The 15,954-nt window shown below is 34.6% G+C and overlaps 1 protein-coding gene across 2 annotated transcripts in view; it reads right to left on the reverse strand.

Annotated features, from left to right (window-relative positions):
* LOC105300775 (disks large homolog 2) overlaps positions 1–10,597 on the reverse strand; it is a 277,157-nt gene extending 266,560 nt beyond the window's left edge. For both annotated transcript variants that reach the window (XM_011373138.1, XM_011373141.1), the window contains exon 1: positions 10,500–10,597. The gene's annotated coding sequence lies outside the window, so the exon portion shown is untranslated. The remainder of the gene's footprint in view (positions 1–10,499) is intronic.
* Between the last annotated feature and the right edge of the window lie 5,357 nt (positions 10,598–15,954).

The following is a 15,954-nucleotide window of genomic DNA, read 5'->3' on the forward strand; positions in this document are numbered from 1 at the left end:
TCTCCATTCTCAATTATATCTGATTACTAGACTGCCCGATCTCACCCACACGCTGGCCCTGCCCAGCCTGGACACTCCTATCTCTTTTTCCCCATTAGACTCATTTTTGTCCCTTCTGTACTTCTCTCCTGGAGTATATGGCACCTTTCCTTCTTTGGATTCACCATACCCGCTTTATCCCTCCCCATTTTTCTCTCCAACCCTTTTATCACCACACAAATCTGGTTTCTTTTCTCTTTTCCTATGAGAGGCAGTCTTCGTGCAGTGGTTGTTCTGGAGTCTTTCTGCATGAGATCAAATCCTGCTTTTACTCTATGGGTTAGTTGTCTGACCTTGGGAAAACCATTAATGCTTTCTAAGTCTCAGTTTCCTCATTTGCAAATGAACAAATGGCAAAGCAATAGAATTTATGCCATAGGTTTTTGAGAAGTTTAAATGAGTTAACATAAAACAGATTTTAAAATGTTGTCAGGCATATAGTGAGTGTTCTGTACAGGCTAGTTTTAATTATTCTTTTTCTTGCAGTCATCTCTTTCACCATCTTTCTTTTTGCTCATCTATAGTTAGTTCTGCTTTAGTTAAAAGAAAAAAGTGAAGAGGGAATTCCTGTAAAATAGATACATTTATTCATTGGAATTGTTCATTTATTTTTTCATTTGGTCTACATTTATTAAATGCCTACTATGAACTAGGCACCATGCTACGGACTAGAGACATAAAGATAAATAAAACATGCTTTTCTCTGAGGGGTCTGTCTTGTAACTAGTCAATAATGCTTTGCCAAATTTTAATAAAATGGATAAATTTATGTATTTTTTTAAGCTAATATATATGTCTATTGGTTTTATCATTTACTCACTGCCCCCTCACCCTGCCAGCCACCAACCTGAGTCCGTCTACTTCTCTCCACCTATTATGCTACTACTCTGATTTCACCACCACTACTTCTCACCTTGATGAATGTTTTCAACTGGTCCTTCCCCAGCCCCTTCAGAGCTCTCTGGCCTGCTTTCTATTGAGCAGCTAGATGTATTTTTTCGAAAAGCAAATCTGATTTTTCCAGCCTCTGGCTTAAGAGCCATTCAACACCATTGCTTTCAGGAGAAAGAACCAAATATTTGACACAGTCCTACATGATCTGCCTCGACCTCCTTCTTTCACCATCTTGTGTACAGTGTTTCTCCCACTTTCCTCGGTTTGCCTTCGGTCCTTCCACAGCACTAACCTCTCTGCTTCATAGGTGACTTCACACACCTTTCCCTCCTCTTCTTTACAACTCCTTCCTCTGCTCTGCCTTGACAAAGTAATGCCTACTCTATCTTCAGATTAAAGAAAATGTTATTTTGGAGGGATCTTTCTTGACTCTCTAGCTAGGTCCGAGTTTTTTGTTTGTTGCGGTTTAGCTTGGTTTAGTGTATTCTAAAAATATATTTGAGTTTCTAGATTCTAAGGATCTAGATCCAAGTTCTTTTCTCTTTCCAGATAAGTAGGTTAGGTTGTGTAATTCACTAGTGTGATTTTATGTGGTTAACTAAAGATATAGTAGAGAAAAGGTCATGTTTATTTTTCTCATCATTCTACTGCTAATGTCCAGGGCAATGTGTCACTCATCAGAAATATTTAATAAACATTAGGTTTATTAAATGAATGAATGTTTGTTTTGCCATTATTTGATGTTTGTAATACGTCAGCAACTCTTTATTAAGAAAATAAATTACTCTTAGCACTGGGAACATGAACATGAGGAAATTGAGAGAAGATATAAGAAAAGATTATCTCAAACCAAAGTGCAGTTTGGAACTTTTGCCTTTTATAGACTTAGTCATTGAGTTTACAAGGAATCTCATGGGGATTATGGATCAATAAGGCACATTAAAGATGTATATATTTCCTAGGCTTGGCTTTTCCATTCTAAAGTTGCTACTACTTGTAATTCTACAAATTCAAGACACTGCCACTGTTTCAGCTTTCTGTACCCTTAATGTCCTGAAATTGATTTTTTTTTTCATATTGCTTCCTTTCAGTCTAATAAATCTATTTCTAAGCTTGGTAATTACAATTTAATTGATTAAACTGATGAGATTTAGGCTACAATGGGTTTCTAAACAAAAAGACCATTCACAGTAAGTTGTTAATCTTGAAAGCCCCAACTAGCAATAAGTGCTTCTACTTGAATTAAACTTAAAACTATTATTAGAGAGTTCAAATCTTATTGAACACAGAGAAAAGACTGCCACAGATATAGATCTTTCCCCTTCCCACAAGTGGGTTAAAGCAGAATTTCCACGTTTTAAAATGTGTGAAATAAAAAGAGAACATTTAGAAATTACCGGCCTGTAATTATTGTTCTTTGATGACAAGTTTTAATTAGAAGACACAGTAAACTAAATTTCACAGAATATCAGCTGAAAAGAGCCTTAAATTTCTCTCTAACCATCTTAGTTAACAAACAAGGGAATCGACTTTCAGAAAGGGGATGTGGCTTGGATGCGGTTAATAAAACATTGGTTGCAAAGAAAGATGTTTCATTACTCATTATTAAATCTGAGGACTGGCTTAAACAGGGGGATTTTCAAACAGATGTGAGAGTAAACTAGACCTGGCACCCAGAATAAAGAGTTAAGTTATTTTAAATCTATCTTGGTTTATATTCCTCTTCTGTTTATCTATGTAGACTATTCCTTTACAGTTCTCTAATATCCTGAAATTCCATATCAAGTGGAAGGGTTATCTAATGAGGATTTGTGTTCATTTTGTAATACTTGTATCACGAAGAAGAGGATTTGGCCCCTTTATTTCCATGTATTTGGTCCGAGTGTTACTAATGACAAGTATGGATTTAAGAGATTTTTTTTGGTTGTCAAAATGTCTCCAGCGCAAGGACTTATTTAGCTTCTTTCAGTATTAACAAGTGAGTGCTTTATGTCAGTAGATGTCAAGAGACCTACAAAATAATATAAAATCACAGGATTAGATACCCAAAAGATCAATATATTTAATTATGAAATGATATTTATTATGGGGATGGGAACAGAGATGATACAGTGAGAGGAGACATGACTTATAATCAGTTTTGTAAATATTTTTAACTCCTTTCATATTAATTTGAGATGTTAGAGTTCCAGGATAGACAGTGAGGTCAAGAGTTTTCTATGAATCAGGAAATAATATCTCCTTTTGTCTTCATTACATTTCTCTAGGTCCAAACTGGGGTGTGGGCATGGAGAGAGGGATGCAACATCACTAATTATTAAAGTATCTGGAGAGAATCTCCCATAAATCTGCAGACTCTATTTGTAGTATATAGCAATCATCTTTTTTGATGATTTTTATGGGGACGGGAACAGAGCAAATACAATGGAAGGAGGCATGACCTATAATCGGTTTTGTAAACATTTGGTCATATTCTATGGTGCTATGTGTTAGATGGAGGTTGGGGAGGAAACAAAAGCAAGTAGGAGAAGGCTAAAAAAAAGGATATTTTGAGTGAGGGAACATCCTGGGAGGTTTTTAGTTTCAGGAGGAGCCAATTTTTGTTAGTGGAATGCATATATATGAGAGTTGTAGAGAAAGACATGGTTAAGCAATAAAAATTCTTGAGTCATGTGACATTTTATTTAAGTTTCCTTCCTAACATTTTGGTAAAAATTAGAATATGACAACCAGATCAGTTAAACCAGATTTAATGCAATACTTCTCGAGAAATCTGATATATAGCAATACAATCATTAAAGAGGAACTGATTGATGCTGGATAGATGAATGGATGAATAGATGGATGGATGGATGGATGGATAGATGAATGAAGCATGCTGCACGAAGAAGTTAGGATGGGGAAGAGAAAGATCACATGTTTGAACAGTTTATCGAATTTTTAATATTCCAAGAATGGTGTTTTTTTCTAAATTAATAATAATTGCTTTTATATTTAAACCTCTTTTATATATCATTCAACTATGCTACATGAACAGCAAATAACAATTGTAACAGGTTATAAATAAAAATGAAGTTGTATACATGAGAAAAACCTAAGGCTCTATGAGAATTTTTAAAACTCCTTTATGTTCATTTGATCATAATAATCTTACTGAATTATATACATTGGGCTATTTAAGGAATCTGCCATCATGAACTACTATAGTGAATTAAAAGAATTAAATAATTTACTAGCTGTTCAATTAGCCTCAGCTCTAGTATCTACGACAACTTTTTTTTATTATGGTGACATTGGTTAACGAAATCCAGTAAGTTTCAGTTGTACAATTCAACTGTAAGGCATATATATATATATATACACACACACACACACACACACACACACACACACACACACACACACACATACACATACATATTGCATTGTGTGTTGACCACCCGTAGTTAGATTTCTTCCTATCACCACATAAATATTTGACCACTTTTACCCTATCTACCTTTCCTCTCCCCACTCCCCTCTGGTAGCCACTAGTCTATTGTCCGTGTCCATGAGTTAAAACAATTTTTTAGATATTGACTGCTTTCCTATCTGGATGCTGACTTAGCTTCAGTTTCCCCATCCATGAAATGAAGAAGCTGGACAGGATGGTCTTTAAGGATTCTTCTAACCCTTAGTTTCTATTTCTCAATGATTATAGTTAAACCATACTGAATGAATCAAGTTAACTAGACTGTACACTCATTTCTTCTAAAAGAATGAAAACAATGAAAAAAAGATGTAAATGGGTGACAAAACTTTCAAGTAATGAAATTTATGCTTTTATGCCACCTGAGGCTCGGAGTCATGTTTTTAGTCTAAAGTTTAATAACCAGAAGTTATTCTGATAATATCCTACCCATCCTCACTTTTTCTTTTTTAATAGGTGAGAACACTGGGACTTATAAATATAAATAAATACCAAAAGGTCACACAACTAAAGTTAGGGTTGACACTAGAATACTGATCTTCTCTTCCCAGTCCAGAGTCTTGCATAGTACTTTTCACTCCAAAGCTCATTTTAAATGTTTCCTGCTGATGTTGATGCAGTTTCTGACCAAGACCCACAGCTGGCCTTTATGAATCTTGCCTGGGCATTTAAGACGCAGTTATTTGCACTGAGAAAATATTTCAGCACACCACAGCTGCTCATTCATATGCATAAACTTATGCAGACATTGATTTAAAGAAAGAAATATAGCTTGCATTGTAAGTAAGCTTTCTAGATGTTGTATATACTCTCATTTCTGAGAACCTCGAGGTATAGAAAGTGTCTATATTCTTCACAGGGTAAATCACATATTTTTTATATGCAAATTATATACTCATTCATATATTTATTATATCTTTGACTCTGTAGAGAAATGCGCCATAGTGTCCAACTCTGGTTTAAGCTTGGTGGCTTAATTCAGAGAGGTTTTTCTGAATAACATCAGAGTTTCACTTCATGCTGAAAAGAATACCTGCTTTTCTTTCTGAATTAGCTTCACAATTTTAAAAAGTGAATAGGATTTTTAAACATGAACTTCTGCTTTAAAATATAGTAAATTACTCAAAGAAATTTTATAATGATGCCTTCATGACTATCTTTCGGGTCATAGAGCCATCTATCATGATGGAGTTCAATCTGACCTCATTCCCACTCACTGCCTCTTTACTCATCTGTAGGAGAGACCATAATTAAAGAGAATGAAGCCTGATCAGGTTCATTTACTGAGCACTTTGAGCAAGATTATAAATTTGCTTGAAAATCTGTTTTTAGAAGCAAGATACAGGCAAAGTAGAGGTGAATAACACATGAACGTTTAGATCCCGTGCAGCCTAACCTGTCCTAAGTAAAACCACTGAGACATGCCTAATCATTGAGCGGTCTTCCTAGAAACAGCTTGGCAATTGTTTCCATTTTGTGCTTTATTCAACAATTTATATCATTCACTTGGTTCTCCAAGCGACTATCTGTGGTTTATTATTTCAACCTCAGTTGATAATCTCACACTAATATAGGTATCATTACACTAACGAGAGGGCAACAGATGCTGTAAAGATTTGCCCCAATCTGACCCAGGGGAATGAGAGGTTAGATTTTTTTTTTTTTGACAAATGTATAATAAGGTCGTAATCAATGTCTTTTAAAATTCATCAATGGTGTTAAAGTTGCGTTTCAGAACTTTAAAAAAATGTTAGAGCTTTAATCATCTATTTTTTGTGCCATGTTACAGAGCAGCAGCTACAGATTTTCTGCAAGTTAGGAGAAAGTGTTGCTAAAGGTTTTGTAACCAAAACAAAAAAGGCACCGTCTGAAAACTGAATCAACACCAAATGTCCAATCTAGGAATTAACTTACCATTTCTATATCTAATATCAAGACTCCAGGCCATTTATTCAATATTTATTCAACAACTACTTCTTAAGCACCTACTATTAATATTTGCCAATACGATGAAGATATTATATTGCATTTCTACAACAATAGGAGACCCATTTGATAACTCTTTAATTAAGCATGGGCGAATTCATATTGAGCAAATTAACAGAGGAGATAAAATTAGCAATAGAGGGCCCTTGCCTTTTAGAAGCTTACTTGAGTGGAGAAATGTACGAATCATGATAAGGGACACACCAGGTGTCTGAATACAGATCTAGGGAGCTCAGAGAAAGAATCAGTCAGCATTGGCTTAGTAGATTAAAGATGGCTTCATAATGAAGTTGATGTCTGAGGGCCCTTAAGATGAGTAGGAATCCTACTGGTAGAAAGAGGCAGAAAAGAATTTCAAGTAGAGGAATCCACATGAGCAAAGGCCCAGCAACATGGCAGTGGAAGAGAGAAAAAGGATTATACTGGTGGGTGGTGGTGAGAAGAATGGGGAGGGAGCATGAAAGTTGGATGGGACCATATTGTGAAGGGCAAGGAGTTTGTACATAGGCACATTGGGGTCATATTTTTTAGAAAGATAATTCTAAAAGGAATGGGGAAGATGGCTGGAAAGGGTAAAGAAAGGCACATATATGTGTACTTAGATGAGGGGCGAGGTGCTGCGGGCATTATATTCTCTTTTTAAAGTTGTGTTGGGGCAACTTCACTAATTGAATGTAGGTAATTAAAATTTTTACAAGAATTAACTTTACATATGGCTTAAGTAGAATTATTCCCGAAGTAGCAGATCTATGATCTTTAAAAGAAGAGGAAACATGACTTCATTATTTTCTTCCTATTATTAATACAGTACATATTAATTTCAAAGCAAGCATGTGATACGGATTGGATAAAAAAAAGACGGTAAAAATGAATCACAATCACTCACCAGAAAGAAACATTGTTTGTATGTGACTCTTCAAATTTGGCTTCAATTCCATCATCTAGAACTAGACATTGAATAAGATTGATGATGGACAGAGTAATTCAGACAACTAGTGCCAAAGTCTGAATTAAGCAGAAGTGAATATAACAACGTTGGCCTTCCTTTGGGCAGGAAAACTTGCTAAGGAAGATGTTTATTGCTATATTATAATATTTATAAATTATTTAAGATTATTTCAAAAAAGTGCTAAGTACTATGAAAAACACAGTAGAAATGGTTTTATATTTTGCAACACCCACTTGTTTAGCACTTATTTTTTGCTTTGAAACGAAAATGAAAAAGTGCAAGTAGTAAAATGCATCTCTTCAGTCTTCAATTACCTTCAAGTACTGAAAAATGGTAAACTTTTATTCATTAATTCAGCAATCCTTTAAAAAATATGTTATAGCACAACACTGAAGATAGATTTATCAGCGAACAAAATATGGGTTTTATGTCTGTATGAATGGAGCTCACAATCTTATGTAGTTTATCAAGATATTCTTTCTTCCTCCTCCCCAGAATAGAAGTCCCACCTATTTTGTAAGGTCTGGATCTGTTCTCTCATTTCCATAAAGTTCTCTTTGCACTGTTCTTGCTCCTGCAGGTTTATCTCTTCTCTGATATTTCATCTTTGTTAGAGATGGGACCATTATCATACAATTTTGGTCCTATGCCATTAGAAACTGATCTCTGTTAAATGTGTCTCAGTTCTTTCTCCTCAATAAGATAAAAAAAATTCCTTAAAGACAAAGGCTTGGGGTGGGCTAAGGACCAAATTTTTGAATATTTAGTAATATTGAGCAAGGTATCTAGAATGTTCCTGGTAAAAGCATTTTAATGTAAATGAAAAACTTATTTACCAAAAGCGTGGTTCTTGATCATATTAAAAGAGATGTCGATAAAAACTGTCTTAATATGGACATCTCACAATACTGCTGCAAATGAAGTGGACCTGATAAGAATTTCCCTCTGGAATGTCATGGCAGACTCTTCTTTTCACTTGTTATTTTAAAGGTAAATTTTTCATTATTTTCTAAAGATATTGTATACTTTAAATGTCTCTAAATGACCTAAACGACAATCCAATCAGTTTTCCATTTCAAACAATAGTTAAATTAAGGCTTAGTTGCACATTAAATTTTCCAAGGGGGAAATGATTGCTTCATGTTTCATGACCACATTTTAAATTGATTTAAAGCTGTAACAAATCAGAATGCAGTTAGAATATTAAAATAAGGAAGTCATTCTGTGAATCTTAACTGCATTTTAGCATTTCAAAATTGTTGTTATTTGCAGGTTTCTTTAGAAGCAGTTTAAATATCAATTTATATGATTTATAAGACATGCTTTGAACAGGCATCTTAATGAAGTACTGTCTAGTATCCAAATTAAGTATATTGCTTAAAGGAAACTAAGTTGTAAGGAAGCTTAAGATGAAGATTTATGCTGATAGAACTAGGACATGCTTGTCCTTTATTGTAGCCTTTAAAACTTGAAATTATTCTGTTCAAGGTTATTTGAATGGCTGTCTTCACTGTTAAGAGCTTCTAACTGGTGTAACTAGAGTTCTGACCCTCTTACCAGTTTGCAGAATAGTTTGAGATGAAATTTTTTAGAAACAGGAAAACAGCCAGGGATATTTATGCCATGTACCAGATTATGACGAAGGGCATAGAGTTTGAGACCGGAAGAAAACAGCTCTCAAGAAAATGGAAGAATTCCTGTGAAAAAGTTTATGTGACGTAGAATTTGTTTATCAAATTTTGCTAACCCAGATCTTTTCATATTCTTTTTACAATGGATACTTTGGAGCCATTTACTCCTATTAGAAGACACATCTACTAATTCTTAAGCAGTAGAAGACTTCTCAAACTGTCTGGGAAGAACATGGTCCCTTGGTGTTATCATCTCTCTTTAGTAGTCACATATCCTCTCTTTGCCAGCCCTCTAGCCACATCTGGGCTAGGGCAATAGGAGAAAGCACTTCATAATTTTTTTGTTTGTTTGTTTGTTTTTTGTAAAGCCATAGCAAATTCTAATTCCAAAGTCAGGTAACGTGAAGACAATTACCAAAACACATGTAGCAGAATGTTTTCTCTGTTCTCATGTAAAACATGTGGTTGGCTACGATTAATGGTAAAATCTAAGATGTCACAGGCAAGACACAAACCCTGAGACACAAATCTCAGTCTTTCAAAACAATAGGACATTTACCATTAAAAATTTATTTGAAAAGCCAAAGAAATTCTATATACCCACATGCACAAAAGCTCTTCCTTAATGGCATCTTGTATTTTCATGTTTGGCTATTTAACATTCCTCTCTGCTAGCCATGTAGACCAAAAGCAATTAACTACATTTCTTGAAGACAGAAGCCATATTCCCTTATTTTTTTTTGTACAAAGTGTAGCCCACAGTGGTGAGCTTAACTATGTTTCGTTAACAAAGGAGCAATCTATATACAAATTTGCTAAGAAATCAACTACATAATAGATAACATCCCAGTTGTCTCATTGAACCTCACTTGATCACAGAAACAGATGTTGAAACAAACCAAAGAGTGGGGTATGGCTAATCAAATTTAGAATATCTCATCAAGTCTCAGTCAGCTAATCTAATTTATGACATCTAATCAAGTCTCAGGGTTTATGGAGATATATTCCAACCAAGCAGCAGAAAAGAAAAAAAAAAAAGAGAGAGAGAGAAGGAGAGAGAAAAGAAAGAAAATCTATACCAGAAACCTCTCAAAACCATGTTACTGTTAAGAGTTAATGCCACAAGGAAAGAATATGGTTGGTTTACTAATCGTGGTCTATTTCTGTGCATGAACTCTCTTTCTTGCTTCCTAAATCTTAATTGTTTTTATATTATTCATTGCTGACCAAAAGGATGTACCAGGTTAAGTATATAAATAAAGTACAGCTAATGTTAGTTGTTATTTATTGGAATTTGTATTTCAAACAGGGCCTTCAAGCTGTCTAATTTTTCTTGGAAGATTAAGAGTAACAAAGCCTCATGTTTTTGAGACAAGAAGCATTGATTTTTTTTTTTTTTTTTTTTTTTTTACAATAGGTATTTTTTTAAAAACCTTGTTGGTGGTGACTGGTTAATACAGGTGACCAGAAATGCAGATACACATTCATACATTCACATATCGAAACATTAGAAGTTTGGGTTCTCACTGACCTTCAGGTTGGTATTGTGCTATAATTGTCACCGTCTGTCCAGCCCCCTTTAGTGCTGCAGCAGCCTGTTCATGGGATGCTCCACGGAGGTCAATGCCATTCACCTGGAAGACAGGAAGAAAGAAGAAAAACGTTTTCCCAAACTGTGAGGCTAAGATGATGTCACCTGCCTCAAAACTCCTCATGCATTTGAGACCCAGGCATTTGAGTCTTAACTTAGTAGGTTTCATGCTCTTGAGAACTTTTAGTTAGCTGACAAATTAAATTTCACCTTGTGGTGTTTGTGCTATGGTCTGACGGGGCTGAAACTTTTTTGTACCCACATTCATGGGGATGTTAGCGTCTGCATTTAATATGCTTCTGTAAGTTTCCTGGATTTCTGGAGTAGATAGTACCCTTCGAAATTGGAGAAAAAAACAGGACGACAAAGAGAGACACATGTAATATACGTAGAGAAGTATGTGCTGACAGATTAATTTATTCAGATGAGGTTCTAGGGAGACTGTATGGAATGGGGCTGGCTGTCCGCCAAATCCTCCTCTTTGGTAATGTGCCTGGTCCTGTCATTCTGAGCTTGGTTAGATAGCCCTGAGCCTTGTTCCAAAATAAACTTAACTGCCCCATTTCTCATGCACAATTCTAGCATGAATTATGACAAAATGAAATAAAGAATGTCTGGAGTTTATGTTGCTGTTGCTAACTCCCATTTTGGGGCCCATGCCAGGAGAGAAACAGAGCATCTAAAAAACAAGCACAAAGCTCTGCCATGAGGGAAAAATTATTCTGAAGTCAAATTTAGTGAGAAGCAAAAGCTAAAATCTTCCTCAAATCAATTCAGTCTAAGTCAACACAATGTAATTACTGGGTGCTTTTCAATGACAGGGCTCTCTGCCCCAGGAGAGGCATATAGGTGGGGAACAAAGAACACAAGCTCCTGGGAAGCTTTTCTGCTTTAACTGGACACACAGTAAGTCCAGTTTTCTAACCTACACAGAGCTAGGTTTTTGCAGATATCAGAATTCTGTTTCCTTTTATTTACAGGGAAGGTGGCTATCATCCGTGAAAAAGAATAAAAACTGATCAGTGTATCTACACATAAAGTGTAGAATCTTATTTGGCCTCTCATCAATCCTCTTTGACAATGACATTGGGTGTGTGTTTGGGGGTGACCACTGTGTTTCCCTATCAGGCCTGGAGCATCAATTCTACATTCTGATCCTCTCATAATAACCTTGCTGAAGTCTCCTTATTCACATTTATAATTTTTCTGGCCTCTTCCCTAGCTTTCTATTCTGGTGAACTCATTACTGAGAGCGTTGATTACATAGTAAATTGGGAAGTCTGCTAAGCTAGGCTTGGTCTGGTTGTGCCACTCACTAGCTGAGTGACTGTCATATTATCAGTCCGAGCCTCAATTTTCTCCTGCTTCTTAAAGTTAGACTCAAAGAAGTCTTCGAGTCTAACAGGTCTTCTGAACTATAAAATTCATATTTACTCCAAGTAGATGACAGCCATTTCAGAGACTATCCAGGCATTGGTGAGTCACAAGTATGACTCAGAGAGCCAGAAGAGACAGGAAAAGTAATTTGATCTAAGCTCCTGCCTACAGTAAGCTGAATACACAAATGTCATGGACCAAATAATCTCTTCTCTTTTCAAACAATTTGAGTTAGCTTTTTATTAAAAAAATGATACATGATCATGGTAAATGAATTCTAATGTTTCAGAAAGGTATAAAAGGGAAAGTAAAAAGTCCCTTCACCATCTGCACCCCTGTGGTAATCACTGTGAGCGGTGTCTTGTGTATACTTTACAGCAATCTACTATATACACATGCAAGCACATGACTTTATCTCTGTTTCTTTCTCTATTTTTTAATATATTATCACCTTTTTATTTAAATGAATAGGATCACATCACATATAATTCTATAACTTGTTTTGCTTTTTATTTAACCATGTGTCTCAGACATCTTCCATATCAGCTCATGTCAGTTTACCTTTTTAATGAGAGCCTATGCCATGGTATGGATGTACCAGCATTTTATCAATACGATTCCTATTGATGTAGCTAGGATTGCATCTGCTTTTTGCTACCACAAATACTATGAATGTGTTTCTGAAGAATAAATTTATTGGAAATATGCTTTCTAATCAAAGAGCATGTACATTATTAATTTCTTTTAATTCGCTATCACACATTTTAAAAACGATTATTCACTAAACAGAAATTAATAAAGAAAACAAAAACAGGCCATAATCTGATTGCCCAGATAATGTATTGATATAAAAAATAAAATTAATATATGTACATAATGCACATATATGAAAATTACAATATGAAGCAATACAAAAAGGCATAAATATAAAAGGTTCTCCCTACCTTTTATTATTCTCTCCAGAGTAACCAGGTTGATGGCTTTTTGTATATACTACCAATTGTTTTTATGAATATGAGGTTTATAAAATTATAAATAATTTTTAAATTTTATGTAAATAAGATATTTTATACATTGTTTTATACCTTGTTTTTTTCCCACTTATTAATATATCTTTGAGAGCTTTCTTCATTCACATATTCCTATACATTGTCTCATTCATTTTGACAGCTGTGCAGTGTTCTATTATTCAGTGTCAAACAATTTATTTTATCAGTGCAAGGTAGATGGGCCCTTAGGTTGCTTCAGTATTTTGCTATTATAAACCACACTGTAATAAATATCACCTAACAATAACTTGTTGAATAAAGGGTATGAGTATTAACTATTGCTATTGCTAAGTTGCCTCCAAAAATGTAGAATTATTTTATACTCCCACCAATAATATATGATTGGCTACTTCCTCACACCCATAAAAATTGCACATATTCCAACATTTGACCTTTGCCATTCTGATAGGTAAACAATTGTATTTTAACATTTTGCATTTCTCCATTTATGAAGTTAAGCATCTTTTAATATGTTAGTTATTTAAATTTCTTTTTGCATAAAATGCCTATTGACTTGTTTTGCTTATTTTTTACTTGGATAATTTGCTCTTTTAAAAATTTATCTGCATATTAAAATATTAGTGGTCCATCTCAGATAACTATGGCAAACATATTTACTAGCTTGGTATTTCTAGTTTGTGTATTGTATTTTAACTATTTAAAATTTTCCCCTGTATAATATTTCTTGTCATACAGAAGTTTAAAAGGTTCTATGTAATCACATTTATAACTTTGTTTCCTCTTTAGTTTTTGAGTTTTGTATGTCTTCTCTTCTCCAATATACTTGACAAGTTACTCATGTTTTCTTCTAATATAACCATAGTTTAATTTTTAGCCATTTAATCTTTGATCTATGGGAATATATTTTGGTGTTTAATGTGAGAACCAGGTGAACAATCACTCTTTCTTAGACCTTTCCTTTATAGTATCAGATTTCTACATCTTTCAATATTTTCATTATCTTCTAAATTTTTCTTAGTTAGTGCACTAAGAGACCATGGAAAAGTGAGAAGAAACAAAGATTTGGAGTCAGATAACTGGGTTTGAATCCTGAATCCACCAGTTATATCTAAGTAACTTAGGAAAGTTAATTAACTTCTTCAAATCTCAGCTTCCTTACATGAAAAATGGGTATAATGCCTACCTATCAGGGCTGTTGGATGAAATAAATGAGGCCCTTAACACAGAGCCTGATACAAATAGGCATTCAGCAATTAGTATCTATTAATTATTGCTGTGAGTATTTCTTCAAAGAGCTGTAACTATAAGTGATGAAATACAATCTAATGGAAATTAACCAAAACAGAATGTAATGTATGGCTTACTTCATGTTTGATTCTTTTTTTTTTTTTTTAAAGGAAAACGGAATTTCAGAAATGCAAGAGCCTTAGAAACTTGTTCATCCACCACTTATGCATTAGAGATAATCCCCATAGGCGAAGGAACCTGCCCAAAGTCACATCAGAGTTAGCACAGGCTTAGGACCAGCCAAGACTTCTTTCCTGTCACAGATGTGCCCAACTATGTATGTGTTTGTTTTCCATTGGACCAGTAATAACTAAATCTTGTTTATCTTAAGCCTAACTCTCCATGGGTCTTGACATTTGCAGAGCATTCGGTGCTGCTGTTATCCTGAACAATACCCCATTGCACGTGTACCTGCTGATTTTCCTCTAGGTGTTAACATACTTGCTCTTTTCTAATCTTTCAAACTTTTCAAGGTCACTTTGATCCTTATTTTTGCCCCTGAATATTAAGTTTTTTATCAGTAATCTTTGCTCAAATAACATTTCAGAGGCATTCAAAAACAGTTTCCATCACTGATATGATATTTTGAAATACCAAATGTGACACAGACTCATATATTTATTATGTCTATTTTTCTGCTTTGGTTTGAATTTTCTCTTCTGAGGCATGGACTAGGAGATTAGATGCCATTAATTATTTTTGAGATTAACAATGATAGTCATTGGTAATATTTGCTGATTATCAGGCATGCTCATATATATAGGAGATGTTTATATAGCCTCTCATTTAATCTTCAGAAATCTGGGATTGTTTTTCTGATTTTATAAATAAGAAAACTGAGCTCAGAGAGAATTATGAACTTCTTCAAGGTTAAATAGTTGGAAGAGGTTAAGGACTTAAAACAGTTGAACTAAAACTCTTAAGCTATTTAGCACTTTCTACAGTTCTTCCTTTAATATTCTGTACAGTTTTGAGAGGGTACAGCTATCAAATACCAATTCTGAAGTTTGCCTTTCAAGCTTCCAGAGATTGACAGCACACAATTGAGTGTGATATGCTTTGCAATGGGCACAAGCAATCTGATTTAGACATTATGGCCCAGCTTATAATGATCAGATCATGTAAGGCTGAAGCAAAAGGCTTTGGGCAGGCTAGAAAAATCCATTTACTGCTATCTCCATATGTATACAACTGTCACTGGATCATAGAAAAAAAAATTCTATTTGTTATGACATCCTTTCACAATCATGTTACCAATGGATAGAAAGTTTAGGACTTCTAGTTGATTTAAGTAGTTGTAGGTATTTTTTCAAATGTTGATGTGAAGATGAATGCTTTCAGGGTCAATCTTTTTTCTTTTTGTTCTTAAAAGATGAACATTATTTTTGCTACTTCAGCCTCTAGGGCCCCTGGCCTGGGGCTCCAGTGACTCCGTAAATAAATAACTCTATGTTCTCCAGAAATGTTTATCTATTTCATAGTATTATAGAATGAGAGACTTTTAGAAATGGGGAGAACCTTTGTGATCCTCTTTGACCCCCAATGTATAAATTTAAGGTAATTCAAAGACATTATCTTATACCCTTGTCTCCCACCACGTTGACTTTTTCATTTCTCACATTTGGGCATTTCTGCATCCTTGCACATGCTATTTTCTTTATCTAGAACACAATTTTTCATTCCTTCCTCACTGAAAAACTTCTCATAGTCCTCAAAGATTC

This window comes from Pteropus vampyrus, unplaced genomic scaffold (genome assembly GCF_000151845.1).
Source record: "Pteropus vampyrus isolate Shadow unplaced genomic scaffold, Pvam_2.0 Scaffold218, whole genome shotgun sequence".
Taxonomy (NCBI): Eukaryota; Metazoa; Chordata; class Mammalia; order Chiroptera; family Pteropodidae; genus Pteropus; species Pteropus vampyrus.